Source organism: Megalobrama amblycephala, linkage group LG2 (genome assembly GCF_018812025.1).
Source record: "Megalobrama amblycephala isolate DHTTF-2021 linkage group LG2, ASM1881202v1, whole genome shotgun sequence".
Lineage (NCBI taxonomy): Eukaryota > Metazoa > Chordata > Actinopteri > Cypriniformes > Xenocyprididae > Megalobrama > Megalobrama amblycephala.
The window spans coordinates 29,551,816-29,577,395 of record NC_063045.1 but is presented as its reverse complement, the minus strand read 5'-3'; the positions used below and the strand labels follow the sequence as shown (position 1 = coordinate 29,577,395).

General features: G+C 36.7%; 1 long non-coding RNA gene across 1 annotated transcript in view; it reads right to left on the bottom strand.

Annotated features, from left to right (window-relative positions):
- Positions 1-11,098, bottom strand: part of LOC125254883 — a 105,474-nt gene extending 94,376 nt beyond the window's left edge. Inside the window, exons 1-2 of the long non-coding RNA XR_007181792.1 lie at positions 10,989-11,098; positions 8,360-8,510 (exon numbers count right to left, since the gene is read on the bottom strand). This is a non-coding gene — a long non-coding RNA (uncharacterized LOC125254883). The remainder of the gene's footprint in view (positions 1-8,359; positions 8,511-10,988) is intronic.
- Between the last annotated feature and the right edge of the window lie 14,482 nt (positions 11,099-25,580).

The following is a 25,580-nucleotide window of genomic DNA, read 5'->3' as shown; positions in this document are numbered from 1 at the left end:
CTTTAAAATACAGCATTCTGTTGTCGATACGTTTTGTGGTCTGCGGCGACTAGCGGATACGATCCGCTCTGTGCTATCATGTCTCTGGACTGAAGCAGACTGTGTGCACTGTGGTTCGCGTGACACTAATGTGAAACCACACTTCATTCGCCTCAATGGAAAGCATATTTATTTAATCATTCCCTATTCCCTACTAAAGCCACATTTCCACCAAAATTTTCACCAATTTGTCTCAGGAACTTTTCCCCCTAGACCTATTGCTAGCTGCGTTTCCATAGCGGCCTAAAGTACCATGAAGATAGTCTGGGGACATAGGACTGCACGCGACTTTCCAGTTCCCGCTGGATTTCGTCCTCTGCATATAAGCTTAATAAAGCCTGAATCTCATCGTCAGTTCATTGGTCGTATTTTTTAAACTCCATTGTTGATTCAAATAGCAAACAACTCTTATTGCACGCACTGCAACAGACTTTAAAAAACGATGGTTGAAATAAAATGCTGCGTGGAGTCAACCAATCAAAATGTTGCGTGAACTCAACCAATCAGCATTTTCAGCACCCAAGTCCCACCCCCGAAAGTTCCAGAACTTTGAAAAAGTACTACCTAGCGAGCAGGTACTTTCAGAGGGTTTTTTACCCAGAACTTCATTTAGACCCTGGTTCCTGTGGTCGAAACACACCGAGTACCCCAAAGTTCTTAGTTCCTGGAAAGTTCCTGCGGTGGAAACGTGGCTATATGTGCCATTCACCATGTAGAAAACAGTGAATGTGTGAACAAGTGACCGATTTCAGCCGCAGCTTCAGCATCCATTTATAATGTAGGGGGCGGGGCGCTTTAGATTCTAGAGAGCATTTGATTGGACAGAAGATCTGATGAGAAGCTTAAGTCCGTAGTGATGTCATGAAAATCCGTGATCCATTTTAGCGGAAGTGAGAGACTGTAAGTTTTGAATGCTTATATCTCCTAAATGCAAATTTTGTCACTGTTTTGGAACACATCAGCTTATTCATACTAAAAGCTGAAAAACTTAAATTTTGATTTCAGGGGGACTTTAAAGGAACAGTTAAAAAATCAAGGCATTTAAAACCCATATGACTTTCTTGTGATATTCATATTAAATTTTGGTCTGTTTATCCCACAAAATATGATTTCAGAAAACTTTGAGTCCTCTTGACTGTTTTTATGATACTTTATTTGTTTGTTTGTTTGTTTGTTTGTTTGTTTGTCTTTACTGCTGTTGTATAGAAACAAAGCAGTTCAGAAATTTTATTAATCTTATTTTTTGTTCCATGGAAGAACAAAAGTCATAAAGGTTTGGAGCAGCATAAGTTTTTGATGAAGTATTTTGTTAAGCATTTTGTTATGCATTTCAATATGTTTTAAGGCATCCCATATCATGCAACAATATAATGTTAAAATGATTTTTCGAAGTTGTAAAGCAAAGATTACGTTCAAAATGTCATGTTTAATCCAATGTGTTACTTTTTGTTTCTTAGTAATTATTTGTCAAATTTACAAGCAATTTCTGAGTGAAATTTTTTTCAAAGTAAATCCTACAACATTTTTTTTTTCTCAGTGTACTTATCAAAACAAAAGGCTGGATCTAGACTCCTGGTTAGTCAGTGTTTAGCCTTTATAGTAATACACCCAACAGTCAATCACCCCACGAGGACAACAAATCTGAAATTCAGCCTCTCAGATTGGCAATGACACTTCACTGAAGCAGCAGACAATCTTTCCATGTCCCACTATCAGCTAATACTAGACTCCCCCGTGTTATTTAATGTCTTTCCTTTATATTATTTCACATGTCTGGGTGAAACTGACATACATTACTGTATGTCTCTCCTTTCATGGTATTAAATTGCAGGATATGGCCTGCAGGAATATATTTTATGGCAGCTTAGTGCTGAAGTTGCCATGTTCAGTCCTGATACCACTCAGAAGTGTTTGTACAAGCTTCCACTGAAGTGTGTGCCCACAGCTGATTTGACAAATTTTTGTGTATTTCACACATCAAGGGTTTTTTTTTTAATAAGGTGAACATGAAAGCTTGTGGTATATTAATTTCACTATGACTTATTACAAGCAATATCACGCACATGATGACAAAGCTAAAACAAAAGCTTTTCTGTTTTAAAGAGACATTAGCTTTGATCCTAAACATAGTGAGCTACCTTGCCATCTACTGCCAAAATAAACCATAAAAAAAGGGTACGTTTGAACAACAACAATGTACTAATGACAACATTGTCAAAATGATCCCCGTTCAAATGGATCCCGTGATAAGGACTAAAAACGCTGTTTTATGCTGCCAGGCCAGTAGTTGGCGATGTCACTTTGTAAAGAAACAGTACGCGCCGATAGACTGAACACATAATACGCATGCGTACGAATTTCACAAATTCATGTTTTTGTAGTTTACATGGAGATGATAATGGTATCATTTTCAAAAACTTTTGGCATTTTTCCACTGTGCAGTACCACTTTTTAAGCAAGCCGTACCATTCCGTACCGAGCTGTCCCATGCAGTGGAAAAGCGCCAAAAATTTGAAACCCGTTTTCAAAAGTTTGTGTTTTCAGGCCCCCAAAACGCCGTTGTCGTGTAAATGAATGAATAAAAGTGAATAAAAAGTTTTATGTTTTTAGTTGAAAACTGTGTCATGTAAAAGCCCCGTACATAAATTTAAATGGAACCCAAAATTGGTGTAGGATTTAATTTTTCACTCATTTAAAGTAAAGTTCCCAAATAATTACAATGAAACAAGTAACATTGAATTAAATGTGAAATTTTGAAATGGAAAGACTGAAATATTATTTCCTTGAAAAACATATGCTGCATGTTGCAGTTACCAAAATTACTAGATATTAACTTGTGATGTTCACATCCTCTGAACCGGACAGAAATCAACATCAACAGGAATCAGTCAGGTGGTACAGCGGTCATGTGGTACAAGTTGGAGCTCTCAGATAACCCTGAGTTTACAAGTTGCAATTACTAGTTCTACGAGGACGTGGACGCTTTTTACAAGTCAGAATATCGTAATTAAGATAATTACAACATGGCACGATCACACCTATACTCCAATAATCTTAGTCTTATTTAGAACTTGAAAAAAAAAAAAATACATTGCAGAACATTTTGCATTTAAAAACGTAAGACACAAGGTCTAGAGATGCATTTTTTAAAAGTTGAACTTATTTTAACTTTTTAACGCTGCAAAAAACATGACAGTCAGAGACGTCTGTCTAGTGGATGTTAGGGCTGTCAAAATGGAATTTTATACTTACTAACATTTATAAATCAAATGTAATTTCCTAAATTGTATAAACAATTATGAACAAAAAAAGCATCATGTATTTATGCATAGTTTAATACAAAGAGCTGAAGCGTTGATCACACAGAGTACTTTTTGGTTTAAAAACATGAGATACAGTAGAATGGTTAAAAAACCCACAAAGTCCCGAGACATGCTTTTTTTTTTTTTAAGTTGAACTTCTTTTAACTTTACATAGCTTTCTAAACATGCGGCTTTCTGGTGCAAGACGCGAGTGCAACGGTCAAAGATGTACGTCTAACGCTTGTTTACATAGAAAACAATGGAAAAGCAGAGCAGAAAATGCATTCTGTGTGAATGGCTTGGTTGCGGTTTTGAAGTAACCAAGATATTCTCATCATTGAGCTTCTTTATTTCTGCAATGTTTTGAATGAGCAACGCAGTAGTGCTGTATCTAGTGGGTGAAACTGAATAGGCTAAGAAAAACATTAATAATATTACGCAACATCGACTGGGGCATCTGGTGCGCCACTGATAATGCTGCCTGACGCACACCTAAAATTCAATTGCACCGTTTTAATTTGACAGCCCTAAAATGCATGTTTACATAGAAAAACAATGGGAAAGCAGTGCAGTGAAATGAAAAAACGTGTTCTGTATAAAACCCCTTGCGCTTCACAAAAGAATCGACACAAAATTCACATCAGTAGAGTTTGTTAATAGAGTTAATACAGTAATACTCTGAAACAAAACCTAATAGTCTGCACACAAATATTGGGGTAAAATCCATTTCCGATTACACTTAACTATTTTTATTGATACTTTTCAGTTTCCAATGAAATATAGCTATTTCTTCACTAAGCTTTTCGCAATGCATTCTGGGATTTTGAACAGTCTTCGTGTCAGCAGCATTCATAATGCTTCATGCTTAATATCACCTAAATTTACCTTACCATTTTAAAGTCATGAAACTGCACAGTCTAAATCTCAAAGTATTAATACGCTGACTGTCTGGGGTAAAATGTGCTGCCCTGCAGTCAGACAGTGAGGGCAGCTGTTATACAGAGCCGCAGTGAACATCTGTTGTACATGCTCGCAGCCAAAAGCCACCCTTTTGTTTACTAATGCTTCTGAACTCACTGCGGGTCCAGGTGAGCAAACGAGGAGCGCTCCATATTTCGCAGCACCGCAGGGCGTAGCGATATATCTCTTTCATCTCATAATATATGCTCCAAAGCAAACACCATTTCAAAACACCACGCACACACACACTCATCATGACATACAAACACACTCAAAAGCCGTATCGCTCTGTACTAAGCTGGGAAAAACCTAAAACAAGACCGAAAATCTCCCTTACAGACTGAGAGATTTGTTGTGTTTCAAAAAATGATCATTTATGAATTGGAACACTGGTGATTTATTGCAGGCTTAAGAAAAACAGTGTTTAATTATAAGTTTGTTGGCCTTTCATTCAGATGTTTTGCATGTCTGACCATGTTTTAGTGTCTGCTGTTTGTTTTTCTTAACTGATGATTTTGGTTTTAAAAATGAAATCTGCTCACCATGGCTGCATCTCTTTGATCAAAAATACAGTAAAAACAGTAACTTGTGAAATATTATTACAATTTAAAATAAATGTTTTCTATGTGAGTATATTGTAAATTGTAATTTATTCCTGTGATCAAAGCTGAATTGTCAGCAACATCAGTGTCACATGATCCTTCAGAAGTAACTCTAATATGATGATTTGCTGCTTTTCTTATTATTATCAATGTTGAAATTAGTTGTGCTGCTTAATAGTTCGTCGAAACCATGATATATCCATGATTCTTTGATGAATAGAAAGCATTTATGTGTAATAGAATTTTTTTTGTAACAATGTAAAAGTCTTTACTGTCACTTTTGATGAATATAAGTGTTAATTTCTTTACAAAAAGGTAACACTTTATTTTAGTGCCGTAGTTACACACTGTAAAAAATGACCGTGATTTTAACAGTAAAAGACTGTAAAAATGCTGTGGTGAAAAACTGTCAATTGGTTTACAGAAAGTTTTCTGTACTATGTACGGTGAATAACTGTAATAGATCTAACGGTACATTTAATGTAATTTTACGGTAAAATACCGTTAAATTCACAGTTTTTGGAAGTGAAAAATAATTCATTGTAAAATTTACAGTGAAAAAACGTAAATTGACATTCCCACAATTCCCTGCGTGACACTTCACATTTGATATATTTTCGTTGAAATAACTCTGTTTCTTCTTAGTTTTTCTCATTTTTTTCTAATCAGTTATGTACATTAGGGTTTTATGTTACATCTAATGTTGTTAAATTAATGTTTATTGCATTTTTAAAATTTCATGCATGTTACCATGATGGTGTTTAGTGTGTGTGTGTGAATGACACTGTGTGCACCTTCTATATGTTAGTGTTGTCCTTCTCAGCTTGTGATGAACTTTGATTCATCATGTGACGCTTATCACCACTGTGTTTGGTGACTGTCAGTGTATTATAAAGGTACAAAACAGATATTAGTACTTCATTAGGTTGGTAAATTAACATTATATCAGTTAATGAAATACGTTATTTTACCGTAAATTTAACAGATTTTTTTTTTTACATTGCTACTGTATTTTTTACGGTAAAGTTCTGGCAACCACAGCTGCCGTTTTTTTACCGTAAATTTTACTGGCATTTACAGTGCACGTTACTTCATGCACCTACTATAATAATAACAGTAAATTATGCATAATTACAAGTGACTAGCCCTAAACCGGTTGCACTTTATTTTACAGTACGTGCACTTACATGTACTTGCAGTATACTTATCCAAGAAAGTACTGGGTAATATAAGGTAAGTACATGGGTTGAGGTTAGGTTTAGGGGTAGGTTCAGTGTTAGTACCTAGTTATTACCCAGTTATTACAATTACTATCATAAGTACATAGTAAGTACATGGGGAACAGGACTGTAAAATAAAGTGATACCCCTAAACCAAACCCTTACCCTAACTGTAACTCTATAGTAAGTACTCAGTACTTATTTGAGTAATTACAATGCAACTATGGCACTGTAAAATAAAGTGTAGCTGAAAAAAATACTAACCCTGAAGACTAAGACAAAAGTATAAGAAAATATATAATTATTAATAAAATAGAAAAATAGATCAATCATGAGGAACTACAGGTGTCAAAATGATCATTAAAAATGTATTTTGATAAAAAAAACAAAAAAAACAATGTTGATGTTCTTCCTGCCAAAACGTAAGTGTAAATAAACCAGATGTGAATTAATTCAGTTCATGAGGAACATATAAATAACAAAACCAAAAAACACAGTGGGCCTTCAGTGTTCAAAAGCTCACGAGGCAGAAGATGATGGCCTCTTAGATAACGTATGTCTTCAGCCAGCAAGACTATCTCTCATTTTTCCCTCATTAAACAGCAGACATGTGTCCTGACATTAAACTCTGTTTCCTTCCAGTATAGTAGCTCTACAACAGGTCACGAGGGTCACTGAACCCATGTTTCAGGAGGATGTGTCCACAAAAATGAGCGTCAGCTTCAGTTAAACTGACCATCACGTGTAATTGCACCTGTCATCATCAATTAAGAAAGAATGTAGAACAACAGAGTTTGAGGCCATGCACTCGCTACTGCACCTACTGAAGCTCAGTGACATCACCTCAGCAGAAGAGCAGAGCTCAAGCATGCGTAGTGTTAACAAAGCGCTGGACGCTGAGAGATAAAATGAGCCAGTTTGAAAAACAACTGCCTTGCTCTAAATTTTGACAACTGAGAGATTCTGTTTCTTCTATTATGAAGAGCAAAAATATTGTCACCTGCACTATAAGCGTGATACAGCAGTACTTTATAGTACTTAAACAATGCATTTTCCCAATGATCCATAATATTCTGTACCAATCCATTGTGCATATCTATAGATAAATAAAATTTAATTAATTAATTAATAATAATAATGTTGTTGTTGTTGTTGTTGTTTTAATTTCCTTTTTTGGTATTATTACATATTTATATTGTTGTTATATTTATTTAAATATAATAATAATAATAATAATAATAATAAAGTTGTTGTTTTGATTTCCTTTTTTTTGGTATTACATATTATTTATATTGTTTTTATATTTATTTAAATATATTTAGTATTATATCATATTTATTTATCTATTTATGCATTAATAATAATAATAATGTTTTTTATTTCCTTTATTGGGATTATTACATATTATTTATATTGGTGTTATGTTTATTTAAATATAACTAGTATTATATTATATCTTATTTATGTACTAATAATAATGAAAATGTTGTTGTGTTTATTTGTGTATTACAATTTATATTGATTTTGTTTTTAATAATGATAATAATGATGATGATATGATAATAATAATAATGTTACTGTGATCTGCTTATTTTTATTTTTGCTATTATTAGAATTGTATTTATTTGTTTGTCTGTTGTTACCAATTATTGTTATTGCCATTAATACTATTTATTGATTGATTGATTGTTGTTGTTGTTTTATGATACATGATCATTATTATTAATGATTCATTAATTCAATGAACATCTGAACCTTACATTGGTTTTACAAACGATTCAGCTTTTCTTGACGTGTTCATTCGAACACAACAAAATGGCTTGGAAGTGTGAAGGGACGAACATATGTCCACTATTAGGGTGCCAGCAAAACCTGTTTACTGTGCAAGGGATGATGATGATGATGATGATGAATCTTGTTGCTAGGCGTGCTTTACTGGACCGGGTCCAAGCTCTCTGGCAGAACAATGAACAGTTGGTTTGATCTTATACACAGTGACAAACATAAACACAACATTTACAATGCAAACTCCAGTGGGGGCAAGCGGGCCAATGACCAGCGCAAGACTGCGAGAGATTGGTGACCTCCAGGAGAAGAGCCTTCATGAGTGAACCATCAATTTGACACCATTGATCTTTCATTGTAATATCTAATTACTCATCCTATTTACTTGTCAGGAGTGCGCTAGGCGAACACTCTGCAGGGATCGGCCCATAGCAACGCCCCTGGCCCCTACCTTGGCTTCACAGCAGAGACGGGCCAGCTTTCTGAATTTCACCTGCCCAGCGGCAAGTGGTCCCAGGAATGTCCCGGGCCCGTCGGGTGTCCCGGCCGGCGCTCATGATTAATGCAGAGAACTCCTCGGGGTCACGCTCCACAGGCCCTGCCTGAGACATAAAGAGATGAACCTTGAGTCACGTCCAACAAGAGCCACTGCAAGTGCAGATATTTTGGCAGGCCTTCCTCGGGGGCCGTGCGGAACAGTGACAGCTTGTTGAAGATGATGAATGCTAAATGTAGCGTATGGTCAAAAACCCGAGCCAACAATCGGCGGCTTTTTGTATATTGAATTTCATCGTCGGCACATATACTTAGCCTACTTTGCATCTGACAGAAGGTCTCTTTAGTGTGTTTTGCTTCATGAACCACAGAGTTCAAATATTTCTGAAACAATGCAGTGCATTAAACAGTTTAAAGGAGCATTGACACCAAGAATGATGACGATAACTATAACGATAACTATATTAGCACCCACTCAAAGGGACAATAAAGTTCCATTTATTATAAGCATGTGCCACAGTTCTGTCGTCTGGCGCTTTAAATGCTCAAGATCTTTAAAGCAGGATGGATCCTGATTATTATCGTTCATCAGTTGGAAGAAAATAATCATTCTAAAGGCGACATCTATAAAGAAAACAATGACTATATTGCGTAGAAAATAACGGATGATAACCTTCTGTTTATTATAAGCGCACGTTGTAGTTTTATCATTCACATACAATTTTAAAGCAGGATGGATTCTGATTGGCTGTCAATGTTTTTATCATTTATCACCTGAAAAAAAAATCTTTCTGAAAGTGTTCGCTACTGACAATCATTAGAAAATCTAGAATTGGACAATCATTGAAACTTTAAAGTTATAATTATCGTCCATGGTGTGAGCGCACCTTAAGAAATTGTTTACACAGAAATGGAAATTCAACTATTATTTATTCATGTTGTTCCAAACTGTTATTTTGGTCACACTTTAGATTAGGGTCCAATTCTCACTATTAACTAACTATTAACTACGACTTTTGCCTCAATGAACTCCTAATTACTGCTTATTAATAGTTAGTAAGGTAGTTATGTATTGGGTAGGATTAAGGGATGTAGAATATGGTCATGCAGAATAAGGCATTAATATGTGCTTTAAAAGTACTAATAAACAGCCAATATCCTAGTAATATGCATGCTAATAAGCAACTAGTTAATAGTGAGAATTGGTCCCTAAACTAAAGTGTTACCGTTATTTTTTATGGAACACAAAAGAAGAATTTTTAAAGAATCTATATAACAGCATGCAAAATTGATTTCATCAGAAAACATAACTACTTTACAAGGTAGCGATTTCATATAAATTCATATGATTTGATACAAAGTACAATGTTTAGGAAAAAACGTAAACAAGAAGGTCCAACCCTAAACCTGTCAGTGGGGCGTATCATACGAATAAGATCATACAAATTCATACAAATTTGCCTCTAATTTCAACTCCAATGTCTTTAAAGTATTACACCCTCAAATGTCACTATTTAAAGAATTCTTATCGTCTTCAACCTACATCTGAGGCAGATGTGCTGGCAAAACATCAGTCCTTTAGATTTAGCATTTCAAGTGGTTTGCTTTGTTACTTGTTTGTGTTCCATCCTGTTTCTGGACACTCAAAGCTCTTTCATTTGCGTAGCTTTTGTTTTTCTGTCCCCTGAAGTTGTTGCAACGCGTGATCCGCTCCAGCTGGGAGAAAGTAGGCGCGTTTGCCCACCTCAAGGAGTTGTGTGTGCTTGAAGAAACCCAGTTGATGAAGTTCAAGACTGTTCAGCTGACAAGCCAAATCCAAACATCTTTTTGTTCAAGACAAGAAAGTAAAACTTTGACTTTCTTATTCCGATTGTTGACTCAGCGGACATCTATTCTCGACATGAAAGCCTTGAGGCCTCATAAACCAATATTTACCTTAGCAGAAGGTAACAAGTTCATGAAATGTTGTATATATATATATATATATATATATATATATATATATATATATATATATATATGAAACAAAACACTTTATCATCTTGGATCTAATTGAGGTTTGGAGGAGACATTGTCCAGAGTTCTGTTGAAACTATCAGAATTTCCGCTTGCGTTGAGGGGGATTAGCATCATTAGAGCGCAGCGGTACTCTCACCGTCCAAGAGCAAACAAACAAGAAAAGAATTTCCATACACACAGCTGCCGCCCCATTCCACCTTCCCCGGGTTACCCGCTGCAGTCACGCAGGTACTAAACCACAACTTCTCTGTAGGCAACATCAATCCGCAGTCAATTGTCACGATGCACCTGTATGTTACTTCTGATCTCTGCCCAACCCTGCCGGTATGAGCACACCCTTGCCTCTTGGAAGCCATGTATGCGAGAGGTTATGTGGACACATTATAAGGCAAAGAGATGGATTTGAATGCTCGTGTGAAAGTAAGATAAATAGACCGGACAGACGTTTTCTCAGCGGCGAGCCCACATTGTGCACCGGACAGCTAGAGCACAGCAAACAAGCCCTAGAAAACAGTGGGATCAATTTAGCTGAACAAACAATCTTTCATGTAGTAATGGCTACTTACCCATTTATGTCATGTCTGCCGGTCGTGCTGATCTGAGCTAGAGAGCTGCTATGTTTTGCCGGCCATTATTCGCAGCTCATACCACTGTCATCCTGGAAAAAAAAAGCCCTAGATACATCAAACAACTTCACAAAGTGTGAGGAAAAGCATGCACATGTTTTAAATTGATGTTTTTTTATTATTATTTTAGTTTAAATAAAAGTTTTTTCAGTCAGTCTTTGGAAAACAGTCTGAAGTCTGTTGTCAGAGATGATGATATAATGATGAAGCTTAAATAATAAGAACTGAATCAGGGCATTTATGATTAGTGTTATCCATAATGTGTCTCTTTGTAATACTTGATTATTTGAAAATTAGCTGTGATGGCTAAATTGCACATTTACAGAAATAAATGTATTAATATTTATTAATATTAAGTATCTGTGATCTAAACTAAATAAAGTAAAAAATAATAATAATAATAATTCAACAAAATAAATGGATATACATTAAAAACAGTACATTTTTGCTTCAAGGCATAATGAACATAAGCTCAGAGTGTGTATAATATTGTAACACTTTACAATAAGGTCTCATTTGTTAACATTAGTTAAGGAATTAACTAACATGAACTGACAAAGAGCATTGGTTACACTTTATTTTACAGTGCCGTAGTTACATTGTAATTACTCGAATAAGTACTGAGTACTATTAATTGACTACATGTACTTACTATATAGTTATAGTTAGGGTTAGGGTTTGGTTTAGGGTTAGTTACTTGTAATTATGCATAATTTACTGTTATTACTATAGTAAGTACATGTAGTAATGTGTAAAATAAAGTGTTACCAGAGCAATATATTTTACAGCATTTATTAACCTTTGTTAATGTTAGTTTATAAAAATGTTCATGTTAGTTCACAGTGCATTAATTAATGTTAACAGATACAACTTTTGATTCTAATAATGTATTAGTAAATGTTGAAATTAACATTAGCTAAGATTAATAAATGCTGTTGTTCATTGTTAGTTCATATTAACTAATATAGTTAACTAATGTTAACAAATGAAACTTATTGTGAAGTGTTAGCATTTTTTTAAAATGTGTAAATTATATTGTGCCTTGTTTACTCCTGTTTACCACCATGCTTCAGCTCTATTCAAACTTGTTGGGTTACTGGGTGCAAAACAAAACAATGACAGCCCATGGCAGCCCCTGCAGGATGAGACCACATGGAAACCAGAGCACTGATGGATACACAGTGCCATCATCTGGCTGGAAGAAGAGCTGTCCTTCTGATTACAGTTATAGTAATCAGTTTGCTTCATCAACCTTTCAGCTCTATGTGTGATAGAAGTGTTGAGGGAGGAAATTATATAGTGTATAATTTTACAGAAACTCAAGAATCTCCATTGTGCTTTTTGATAGGATCAAAATATTGTTTTGAACACATTAAATAATGTTTAAAGTACCTTATCATTTAAGAAAGAAAGAAAGATTATTGATTTTTATTTCATAGCTTAGCTTATTCAAAAGGTACTTAGAAAGCTAATAAATAATGCACCATAAAAGTATTTTAATGCATTAATTAATTATGCCTTGTAATGTAGCTTATAATGCAGTGTATGGTTTCATGAATAATTGTAACTAGTTATTATAATATATTATAATATTTATCTATTCATTGAACACACCTTTAGAAAGTATAATAAACCACATAAACAACCAATTTCAGATGTAACGACGAACCTGAAAATATTATAATGCATTTTAACTTTGGTTAGTTATTTATGAAAAGACATAATGCATTATAACATACATTATGAATACCTTTATAATTTATAGGCTTTAAGTGTTTGTGTTCAAAATAGTATTTTAAACATATTAAACAAAATATACTTTAGTGTGAAAGAAAGAAAGAAAGAAAGAAAGAAAGAAAGAAAGAAAGAAAGAAAGAAAGAAAGAAAGAAAGAAAGAAAGAAAGAAAGAAAGAAAGAAAGAAAGAAAAAGAAAACACCTTTTTATTTAGCACAGATTAGTAGTAAGGTATTTTAAACATTATATGATGTATTCAAATATTAATAATAATATTTTAATCATTTTAAATAAAATACACCATGGATGGATGGATGGATGGATCACAAGTGGACGATGCTAAATACAGGTGTAAACGGGGTGTAAAACATTTTGAGCTTGTCCACTTTTGACCACTTCCAGAGGTAGTTGAAAACGCATTCATGTGGTCGAATGTGTTCGAACAGCCACAAAAGACTGCCTACTGACCTGACTGAAGACCCAAGTTTGGTTTGATGATGAAAAATGTACCAAGCACAATGTTCTCTCACCATTCCTGATTTCTAACACACACTCACAGCGTTCAGTCTTGCGGTTGTCAGAGCAGAAACGAAAGCTGCTGCTCTCCGTACTTTTTTCTGTTGCCTCTGGGCTCGTTCATGTAAATTGCTTGAGCTTATTTTTTCCATTATATCGAAAGATGTGAAAAAACCCATACATTTACCCACCCACCCATAGGCCCTCGCCTCAAAGAAATCAGGACAGAAGTGGTTGAAAGTGGACAAAAGAGACAGATTAAAATACCAGGTGTAAATGGGTATGTGTCTCCTTTGTCTACTTGTGATCAGATCGACCAAAACACATCTTAATACCAGGTGGAAACAGGGCCTAAGTGCGATTCACTGTTTATGAGAATTAGATAGATAGATAGATAGATAGATAGATAGATAGATAGATAGATAGATAGATAGATAGATAGATAGATAGATAGATAGATAGATAGATAGATAGATAGATAGATAGATAGATAGATAGATTGATTGATTGATTGATTGATTGATTGATTGATTGATTGATTGATTGATTGATTGATTGAATATAGCCTGAAAGAATGTTGCTGGTACAGTCTGATTCTTGGGACAATGTAAAAAGTATTGTAATTTAAAACTGTTTTACTTGATTAAAAAACAATTTTTCTCAAACAAATATTGTCATGGGACTTCAGACATGGTGGTCTTAAGCAGCAAGCAACTCTGTGCACTTGAGCGGCACAAACCCCCGGATTAACCGTCGACTGACGGCTATGAATCGCTGTCGCTCAAGAAATCTGCAGCTGTTCACTTTACAGGTGTAAAAGTCAAAGTTTAACCCTTGCTTACATGTAATTATTGCAGCTTTCTGAAAAAAGTACAGCTCTTGAGGCTGCGGTGAGATGAGCCAACGAGAAGCTGCCTTTCATTGTGCCAACAACGTCTGGAAGACTTAGGCCCTGTTTTGTGAGTTTCTCACTGCCCTGGCTTGTTATCCTTCCTGGCCCCCGGCCAACCGAAAGTGTGAGAGCTGCTCTGTTACTGTTTGTTACATTTCTCATAGTCGCTAATATCTTTCTCGTGTTGCGCCAGCGTCGTTGGAGGCCAAGAGATCTGCCTGGGGAGCAGACTGCAGGTGTTTGCTGACAGTCCTCAGGCATTCTTCTCTGCCATTTAAGCAGAAAAAACAAGCGAAATTGAGTGGATTAAGACACATGCAGGTACTAACAGCCCCAAGAAGATATTTGACAGGGCACTTCACGCTAACTCAAGACGGGAGCAGCAGCCGCATGATGTCATGGCACTTTCAAGACATTTAAGTGAACAAGGACAAGACAGATGAAAGATCTGACACATATATTAGAGGCAAATTCCCCCTGTGGTTTATGTCCTTTGCTATGACTAATGCTAAAAGTATAAACATTCAAGAATACATCAATGATATACAAGAAAATAGCAGTGAATATAAAACTACTGTACTGTGCAAAAAGTTATTTATATCATTTCCTTTAGTGTGCAAGGAGTAAATAGCAATTTTAGATTTACAAACATTCTTTTGCATATAATACAATGAGATTTTTGTATATACAAGGAGTCCTACAACAGATGGTATGGCCCACACAGAGATCTGATTTGTGGTTGCTAGGATGATCAGGGAGGTTGCTAAGGTGTCGCTTAAGGTGTTGGTTGGTGGTTGTCAGGGTGTTACTAGGGTATTTTAAGTGGCTATGGAATGTTATTAGGGCATTGTTAGGGAATTTGCTAAAATATTTCAGGATTATGGTCCGTTTACACCAAGAATGATAACTGTAAAGATACTGTAACTATAAAAATAACTAAATTAGTGTTCACATTGACGCACAATAACACTCTGTTTATAAAGGCATGCTGCAGTTTTATTGTCTGACACCTTAAAGCAGGGATGGACAACTCCGGTCCTGGAGGGCCAGTGTGCTGCAGAGTTTATCTCCATCCCTGATAAAAACTCACTTGCCTATAACTTTCTACTAATCCTGAAGACCTTGATTAGCTGGTTCAGGTGTGTTTGATTAGGGTTGGAGCTAAACTCTGCTGGACACTGGCCCTCCAGGACCGGAGTTGTCCATCCCTGCCTTAAAGGGTTAGTTCAAGCAAAAATGTAATTTCTGTCATTAAAGGATTAGTTCACTTTCAAATAAAAAATTCCTGATAATTTACTCACCCCCATGTCATCCAAGATGTCCTTGTCCTTCTTTCTTCAGTCGAAAAGAAATTAAGGTTTTTGAAGAAAATATTCCAGGATTTTTCTCCATATAATGGACTTCAATGGATCCCAAATGGTTGAAGGTCAAAATTATAGTTTCAGTGCAGCTTCAAAGCGTTCTACGCCATCCCAGACGAGAAATAAGGGTCTTATCTAAAGAAACCATCACTCATTTTCTAAAAAAAGGTTAATTTTTATACGTTTTAACCATACATGCTCATCTTGAACTAGCTCTCTTCTTCTTCTCTATTAGAATTCCAGTAGTGTAGACACAACAAAGTTTGAACTAAATTGTCATATACAATATGTTAGTGCAAGTATATAACAATTAGTTCAAACTTTCACCTGTGGAGGGCAGTAATACACTTAGCAGCGTCTACACTGCTAAGAAGAAGAAGAAGAGAGCTAGTTCAAGATGAGCATTTATGGTTAAACCTTATATAATTTTTATTTTTTTTTAGAAAATGAGCGATGGTTTCTCTAGATAAGACCCTTATTCCTCATCTGGGATCGTGTAGAACGCTTTAAAGCTGCACTGAAACTGTAATTTTGACCTTCAACCATTTGGGATCCATTGAAGTCCACTATATGGAGAAAAATCCTGGAATGTTTTCATCAAAAACCTTAATTTCTTTTCGACTGAAGAAAGAAGGACATGGACATCTTGGATGACATGGGGGTGAGTAAATTATCAGGAAATTTTAATTTGAAAGTGAACTATTCCTTTAATTACTCACCCTCATGTCGTTCCAAACCCGTAAGACCTTCGTTCATCTTCGGAACAAAAAATTAAGATATTTTTGATGAAATCCCAGAGGTTTTTGATCCCCAAGAGAAAGCAACATAATTACCACATTCAAGGTCCAGAAAAGTAGTAAAGACATCTTTAAAATAGTTCACGAGAATAGTTTTTAAAGACTGGATGAACATTTTAGGCTTTCACAGACGATATTTTTGAATAAATAAATGTGATAAAAAAATAGTGATTGATTTAAAGCTGAGAGCAAGACGTATCCATATTTGATCATAACCAATCCATTCAAAAACCATATTTTCACTTAACTACGGTATTACCTTATTTCATACATGCAAAGCCAGTCTTCACCATATATGATTTAAAGCAGTGAACTTTCATCAGGTCAGGTTTATCAGCACAAGAGGAGAAACAAAACACTTCAAGCAGCTTGTTCCTGACATGCTCTCTTTGAGTGGAGTTCAGTTCCAGGTCTTGTGATAACAGTCACGGCAACACCTGGACACTTCAAGGCATCAGATGCCCACATACTGATTGTGTAAAAAAAAAAAAAAAAAAAAAAGCAGCTACTCAAAGCTAGTCAGGTTCAAATAGTTTTAAAAATAAATGCTGGTCTGAGATCTGCAACCATCTTCTCCCTTTTTTTTTTTTTTTTTTTTTTTTTTTTTTTGACAAACTCTGGCATCAAAAAACAAAAAGACAAAAGTACATTGCAATTGCAACTATTAAAATATAAGTTGGATTGATGCTTCTCCCAACACTAAAGTTAACACCAAGGATATCCTAGCAACCACATAGCAATCTAAATCCTTAATCAGAAAATCCAGGACTAAAAACTACACCCACTACAAGTTACACCTTCTGCAAAAAAAAATGGCTCAGTAGATGTCATCGATACAGCCACTAAAACAAGTACATTAAGTTTCAAGTACATTATAGACTTATTTTATATTTTGCGTATTGTTTGCAAGGTAAAATTTATATTGATTTAGTATGTTATATATGAAATATTGGATGAATTGAAACACCTATTAGCGAACATACAATCGATTTTACAATGAAATACTTGACTATTGAATGGTAATTATAGCTAGCAAACCGACACCCAACCTACACCTAAATATAACCATACCACTTCAATTAATTTGAACGTAACTGTAAAGTTTTATAATTAAAACGAGTTTCACCGTCTATGAGCTATGTAATATGATCGGTATGCCTTAACACTAGGTGGTGATGATATCACTAGGTGGTGGATAATGATATTACCTAATTGGCTATTTCTTTGTATGGGGCATAACTTGTAGTGGGCGTGGTTTGTAGTATTTAGATACTCTTGTCAAAAACACTCTAGCAGCCACATTGCAAAGTGCTAAAAACCACCCAGGGGTGAGTTTCCCGAAAGCATCGTTGGTGAACCATGGTCGCAAGTCCCATTGAACTCTATTGGTAACGACGGAACTTGCGACCATAGTTCGCTTTGGGAAACGCACCCCAGATCACCCTAGCAAGCACCTAGAAACCACCCAGAACAACATATCAACCTCCTAACAACATCCTATCAACCCACCTGTGACTGTTAACTAAAACTAAGGCTGTTTCTGAAACCGCCCACTATACCTTTATATAGTCCACTATTTGAGGGGACAGCACCAGCCATTTGTAGTGGCATTTCAAAACCATAGTGGACATTGAGTGCACTCATTCAATCCCATAATGCACCACAATAACAAGTATACAACCAATATACTGTACCTGCACAATCAGTGGCTAGACACTAGAAAATACTCAAGGACTGGGTCTGGACATGCCAAATGAATTCAGAATTTTTATAAAAATAAGTTAAAGCTAAAATGAAATTAATTTTACATTCTATAATTAGTACTAAAATACTGTCTACTGTCACCTAGCAAGAAAATACCAAGAACACATTAGCAAGAAGTGTCAGGAATTCTGAGAGGGAGAACCCAGATGCAGAATGAGTGAGGGGTGTTATTTATTGCCAAAGTCTCACCACAAGATAGGTGAGAACACAATCCAAACAATATGGCAGGGCACACAACTGGAGACAGCTCCAGACTTTACAGCAGTAGGGTAGCAGCTCAGGGAACCAGAGGCAAAACACTTGGAAAAGTAACTCAGTAACAGCCAGGGGTGCGTTTCCCAAAAGCATCGTTGGTGAACCATGGTCGTAAGTCCCATTGAACTCTAATGGTAACGACGGAACTTGCGACCATAGTTCGCTTCGGGAAACGCACCCCAGGTCAGGAAAGTAAGCAACCAGGGAAGACACAGGAAGCAGGGCAGGGCAGGAACCAACACGAGGCGCATGCACAATAAAACTCAACAAGACAAGACAACAGCAGAGACAACAAAAGATAAAGGCAAAATACTGTAATAACTGACAACTAAGACTAGAGAAAACAATATTAAGAAACAAAATAACTGGAGCTAGAAAAATAAAAGAAATAAAACAAGACTGCAACCTTACAGGGAACTAGAGAGAAAAGAAATAAAAAAATTAGTTAGTACTTAAATCAAAACAAGACAGAAACCAAAATAAGGTTCAGGAGAACTAGAGCAAAATAAGGACTTGACTAGAATAAAAAGAGGAACAAAGAAAAAAAAAAGACATAAAAATCAAAAGTAAATAAATACAACGTTACACCTGACAGAGAAAACTAAATGTGGTACTGACTGACAGGCAAGTAATGTTCACACCTACAATGAACACAACAAACCAACAAAAACATGATGGAAGGATCACAATATAAAGGGAGCAGAGCACATGAGGAACAGGTGAACACACTCAAGCAAATGAGGGCTAGACAAGGACTAAACAAGGGGGTGTGGTAACTGGAAATGAGGAGACGGGACAAGAGGAGCACATGGCCAACACAAACAGAGACAGAGCCATGTGCTCAGACACAAGACAAACAAAGAAACACTGAACAGAGATGAGACAGACAAGACTGTCAGGGCAGGATCCTGACAAGAAGACAGCAACACCCTGGGGTGTGTTTCCCAAAAGCATCGTTAGCCAACTAACATCGCAAGTTCCCTTGTTACTTAGCTACATAGTTCAACGATTTGGTGTTTCCCAAAATCATCGTTCAAATGAGCATTCGCAAACTACATCGCAAACTTGTGTGGTTGGAACGACAGCTCTCCAGCTGTGGTTAAAAGCATAGTTTCCTGTTTTTATGACATGTGAACTTGATAAATTGTAATCTTGAGCAAAATAAGCAAGCTGACATCAAGTACAATGTATATCTTTTATTTCGAATATATACAAATGTCATTTATATATTTTAGTTTGTCAAGAGATTTAAAGCACCGTTTTTGGTGAGTGCGCATGTGCATACGTGCTCTAGTACGTAAGAACAAGCATTTGATTTAATCTGGAAATAAAGCAAAATAACCGGAAATGAGAATTAGTCCTCTAATGCCATGTCCGTAATTTCTAGCAGAAATTCTAGCATTAATTTGATCTCAAACTGATTCATTTAAAGAAGTCATTACTCCACCATCTGCGTGACGTCATTCACCAACATGGTTGAACGACAGGTTTGCGACAATACGGTTTTGGGAAACAGTCGTGACTCGTGACTAGCTAGTTGATTTGTTCAACGATGCATCGTACTATGGTAGTTCAGCAGCGAGTTACATCGTTGATCGGGAAACACACCCCTGGCTAGTGGCTACTGCATAGCAATATGCTAAAAACTACCTGGGCTCATTGAAAAAATTTACCTATACCAATTATACCAAAAGCATATGCATACAATTCACTGCAGTTTCCATTTGAAATGAACACTGATGCCAGTAAAACAACTTTTATTCCTTTTCACACAAATTATAATTGCAGGGGCAGATTATCAATGAATAAAGACTTATTTTTTAATTACAGGGGCAGATTATTGATAAATATTAAGATTTACATGCTTTATTCTTGCACAATACTATGTTACAACCTCAAAACACTTTTACCATAGTGCATGATTTGTACTACATTTTGACATTTCCATCACATAACCAGCTTTGTGTCTTTTCTGACAGTAAACTTGCTCGGTAGCTCACCTGGTACCATGATGCATTTGCAAAGCAGCACTTGGGTACGATTCCAGTAAAACACGAGTTACAATAAAATCAAGGAAGCTTAAATAGCATTGTTGATCCAGTAAAATGTGTTTTTATCTCGCATTTGCTTTTATTAACATGGATTATTATTATGGACATGTCTAGGGTTTACTGGGGGTAGTTATGTTTTTTTCAAACCTGACAGAGAATTAACTTTTTAAGCACTACCCACCAGACGTTTCATTTCCAAACTGCCGAGACTTAACGTAATTACACATTTGCCAGATTCACGTTCATCTGCATTGGATAAAACTGAACATGCTTTTAGCACCACTTACTGGAAATTTCACTCTGAAAGTGTCACAAAATGTAAAGAAACAGCGTAATATCTTTTTGCCAAAATGTCTCCACAGGCATGTTTTCCAATAAACGTGAGTTGTCTAAAAAGTAAAATTAAAACCTTACAACATCTAGCGATCCATTGTAGAGAAAAAAACACCCCACTTTGTTTTACAGAAACTGTACAAATCTACTTAACCACACTGACAAAAAAACATTCGCTTTGACCTGTATAATAGTAGAAATTATGAAAAATACTGGTAAGAATCCACATTCAGTAGTCTAATGTAACAGAGAAGTTTAGGGTAAACAACTATACAGATATAGGAGGGAAAGGACTGTTCAATACCAGCATGATGATCACTCCAAAACCGTCACTGTCTGAGGGGACCACGCTCCATTTTTGTCCATTACGTGAGAGCATGTATGACAGACTGCCTGCCAAACCCTGTAATCAGTCCTCTCTCTTTATCACCATTAGTGTGTTGTGATAGCCACACAGCGTTTTGAGGGCTGTCAGCTTGGTATCCCCTCAAGCTACAACAGGTCCTTCTGGAAATGAAGCACGTCCAAAGCTGCAGCCGGTTAAATCACAGAAGACTTCCTTTAACAGCGCATTCTACACCTGGCCTCCTTTTAAACAAATACATCAAAATACACCTCCAATAATTCCAACCTGTTTTGAAAGAAAAGTACGACTGGGAAAATTATCTGCAAACCCTGTCACGGAGTTGATTTCACTGGTCAACTCAATCACACAATCACATGTCAAGAAAGTTTGCACTGTAGGCCTTGTTATTGACATGGCCAGTAACATCTTTAGAATGAACTGCAAGGCAGGGTTTGCTCTTAAATGGTTTGCAAGAGGAAAATCACACAATTATTAGTGGTGTTTGCTAAGGCAAAGAACAATTTCTGTAAACCATTTACAGTAAACCTTGAAATGTGGTAGACCTATTTGATGAGAAGATATTTTTTTTCTAATTGATACCATTTTCTATACAAGTTTCACAGACGAGGCGGTAACACTTTACAATAAGGTTCATTAGTTAAACATTAGTTCATGTATTAACTAACATGAACTAACCATGAGCGATACATTTGTTACTGTATTTACTAATCTTCGTTAACATTAGTTAATGAAAATACAGTTGTTCATTGTTTGTTCATGTTAGTTCACAGTGCTTTAACTAATGTTAACAAGATTTTAATAAAGTATGAGTAAATGTTGAAATTAACATTAACAAAGATTAATAAATTCTGTTTAAGTGCAGTTCATTATTAGTTCATGTTAACTTATACTTAACTAATGTTAACTAATAAACCTTATTGTAAAGTGTTACCGACGAGGCTTAAAGGGTTAGTTCACCCAAAAATGAAAATTCTGTCATTAATTACTTACCCTTATGTCATTCCAAACCCATAAGAATTTCGTTCATCTTCGGACCATCAAGATATTTTTGATGAAATCCAAGAGGTATCTAACTCCTCCATAGACAGCAATTTAGACAACCACTTTCAAGGTCCAGAAAGGTACTAAAGACATCATTAAAATAGTCCACGTGACTGCAGTGGTTCAAAGCTTAATTTTATGAAGCGACGAGAATATGTTTTGTGTGCGAAAACAAAACAAAAAATTATATTTATAGGCACTATACAAATAAATGTGAATTGAATTGCTTCTCCTGCGTGGATTTAATAAAGTCAGTTTGTGTTTGATACCCTTTCGTTTTATATAGTACAGCCACACCTGACATTAATAAGGCTTTCTTTTCTTTTTTGTGATGCAGTTTTATTATTATTATTATTATGGTATCAGGACAGTTGTAAAAACCCTGAGTTTTATCTGTTTCTTTGTCCATTCTTGTCGTTGTATAGTGTTTGCCTGTGTTAGGACATGACCAGCGCAAAGGCAGGAGACACTGGGAGGACCCTCTCCAGAACTGATTTCAGACAGATAAGATGAACTCTTATAATACTGATGCGACTGAAATTTGCAACTGAAAAATGACTGTGTATGACTGTGAAAAAATATTTAGGAGCACCAGTGCGACTGACCCGATCAGGCAAGTTTATACGGGGTTGCTAGAGGGAGGGTTTATCCTCAGTTGAAACTAATAACAGCATATTGGCCAAAAAGATTTTGCAAACACGCCAGTGCGTATTTGTGTTTGCACTCTGGAGAGCATGGAGAGAAAACGCTGTTTTTGCAGCGTTGAGCAATGTAGCCAATCACAGACATATCTGTTGATTTCTTGAGACACAATGGCCAATCAGAGGTGTTCAAGTTAAAATCCACTCACCACTCAAAACACTGAAGTTTGTTCAGTGCTGAGTAATGTTGCATGTCCACTGGTGCGGAGTGAGCCGTGTAGAGGGAGTGTTTTCAGTTAATTCCTATGAAAGGATTGACAGCGGACCAGAGAATGCATTGAGAGTGTCAAAAAGGTTGGGCAGTTCTCGAATTTATGCAAGTAGTAGTGCTGGAGTTTATGCTGGATTTAGGGCGTAAATCATATTGTTTACATTGGACGCTTTGCAGTTGTTATGTTAAATATTGCAGTTTGGATGCTTTCACTGTGATTATACTGGCTGGGTTTGCAAAAGTCTATGAAACTGACCGCATATCTTTACTTGGGGCATTTGGAAACAAAGCTTGTCTATTTCCAAATGTAATCCAGTGCATCTCTGATTATATTGCGGGTGCATTGAAAAAACAGACTAAACACACTCATTACAGACACACCCCATAGCAGAGGCGTCAAGGCCTAGTTATACTTCAGTTCAGATGCGCACATAGACAGCTGCGGACAGCACGGATGCAGACTACTTGCATTTATACTACTCAAAGGCCCTGTCCCAAATGGCGCACTTCATGTGGACTTTCGGTCTCGTGGACTTAAATTGCGCGTGCTCGCCGAGTCTACGAGTCCGTAGGCCATCCCATTCATCATTTTAACGCTCTGAAGTGTGCTTGGCAGCGCCCCCTTTGTACCCTTGAAGCGGTCTTCCGCGAAGCCCGCATAGATGCAGGCTCCGCACGCTTTAATTTCCCAGGAATCCTTGCGAAATGCCAATCAGACAACGCATGGGAGGAGATTTCGCTCAAGAGCAATTGATGACATGGCTGAGAAGAAAATATTTAAGTGTAGGTTTCATTATGGTTTTTATGACCTAGGTGTACATTTTACCAGTTGTTACCTACAGTTTATACAAACATTATGGTCATCGACCAGTGGCTGATATCTCAAACATAATAATAGCGTGTTGAATAACACGATCGCATTATGATTCATTAAATAAATAGAACCGAATGTCAGGGCTTTACTGAGTCATATGTAAACCTAGTATTTATATTTAAACCTGTAAATTCATCTGAAACTCACGCACAGACCAGACCATTATTTCCTGCACTGCGCTATAGGTCTGCACTACATGACGTCACCAAAGTGTGGACTCTGAGGAAGTCGACAAGTCCAGAGTGTGCCATTTGGGACAGGGCTAAAGTCTATGCTGGGGTCCGCTCAGCGGACATGTTCCACACATGTGCAGTAAATCGGCTTGAACAGTAAACAAACGGATTACTGCACATCATTATTATTGCACATCTGGCTATGTTGTTTTAACTACGCATTGTAGAGCTGCAGGTAGCGAGGGACTTCTTTACACAGCCTCTTTTGTCTAGTGAAAAAAAAATGGGATGCATGCAGATGTGCGCAAAGAGCCTCCGCGTGTACACCCTCCAATGACCATTTTTACACCACGCTGTCCTTCGCGCACACGGAAAGTATAACTGGAGCTTTATAGGGTTGCCAGCGGCACTGAGTTAAGTTTTGTTGCTGTAGTGGATACGCACCGTTTATACTCACTGCAGCCGCACAAGCGCGAAGGGGCAAAAATGACGTAATCGTGGTGTGCGCGGTCGTGCACGTTGAATGCGCAAGACCTCATTTTGCCTGGTGGTGTGCACTTTGCGTGCGGCTCCGCGTCCGAAGATGAATGACGAGTTTGCGCTTGTCAAAATTAATTGCATACTTTTGAGCCTACAATAGCAGAATTAAGCATTTTTAATTAAAAAATAAATGTCCATGTTTAATAAAAATGTTCATGAAATTCATTAAAAATGTATCTAGTTTCTAATAAAATTAGAAAATATTGTCGGCGCCAATGGCCTCATGGCCTCACGTCAATGCGCTTCAGGCGACCCGTGTTTGAGTCCCGGCTTGTGGTCCTTTCCCGATCCCATCCCCCTCTCTCTCTCTCTCTCCCACTTCGCTTCCTGTCTAATCACTGTCCTATCATAATAAAAGCAAAAATGCCAAAAATAAATCTTAAAAAAAAAAGAAAAATAGAAAATATTTAAGTGATTGTTTAATTTGGTTTTACAGGCTAAGTATATTATCATATCCCGTAATTTTTTATCTAATGCCACAAGTAATTATCTCAAGGTTTACTGGATTTTACGTGATTCTTTGGTTCTTTTGTAGCGTGGGCTTGAAGTGTATAATGGTTGAATCCCTAATGGCACACTTCTATACGCTTTCGGTCTTGTGTCCGTTAAGTCCACGAATCCGTAGGGTGTCCCATTCATTATTTTAGGTTTCAGAAGGGTGCTCGCGAGCGCCCCCTTTGCGGCCACTACGCGCCTTCCATGCGCACTTCAGCTGAGCCCACAAATCTGAGAGCTACGCAAAGGACTTTACCCAGCAGTCAAAGTGGCATTACGTCAGGAAAATGCGGACTCAGAGGAAGACCGTGAGGGTTTAGGGTGCCATTTGGGATTCAGCCATAGTCACCGCTGCTTCCTGATGGTTTAGAGAACAATTACTCCGAGTCACCCCCTGTAATTTCAAAGAATAGTGCAACGACACTG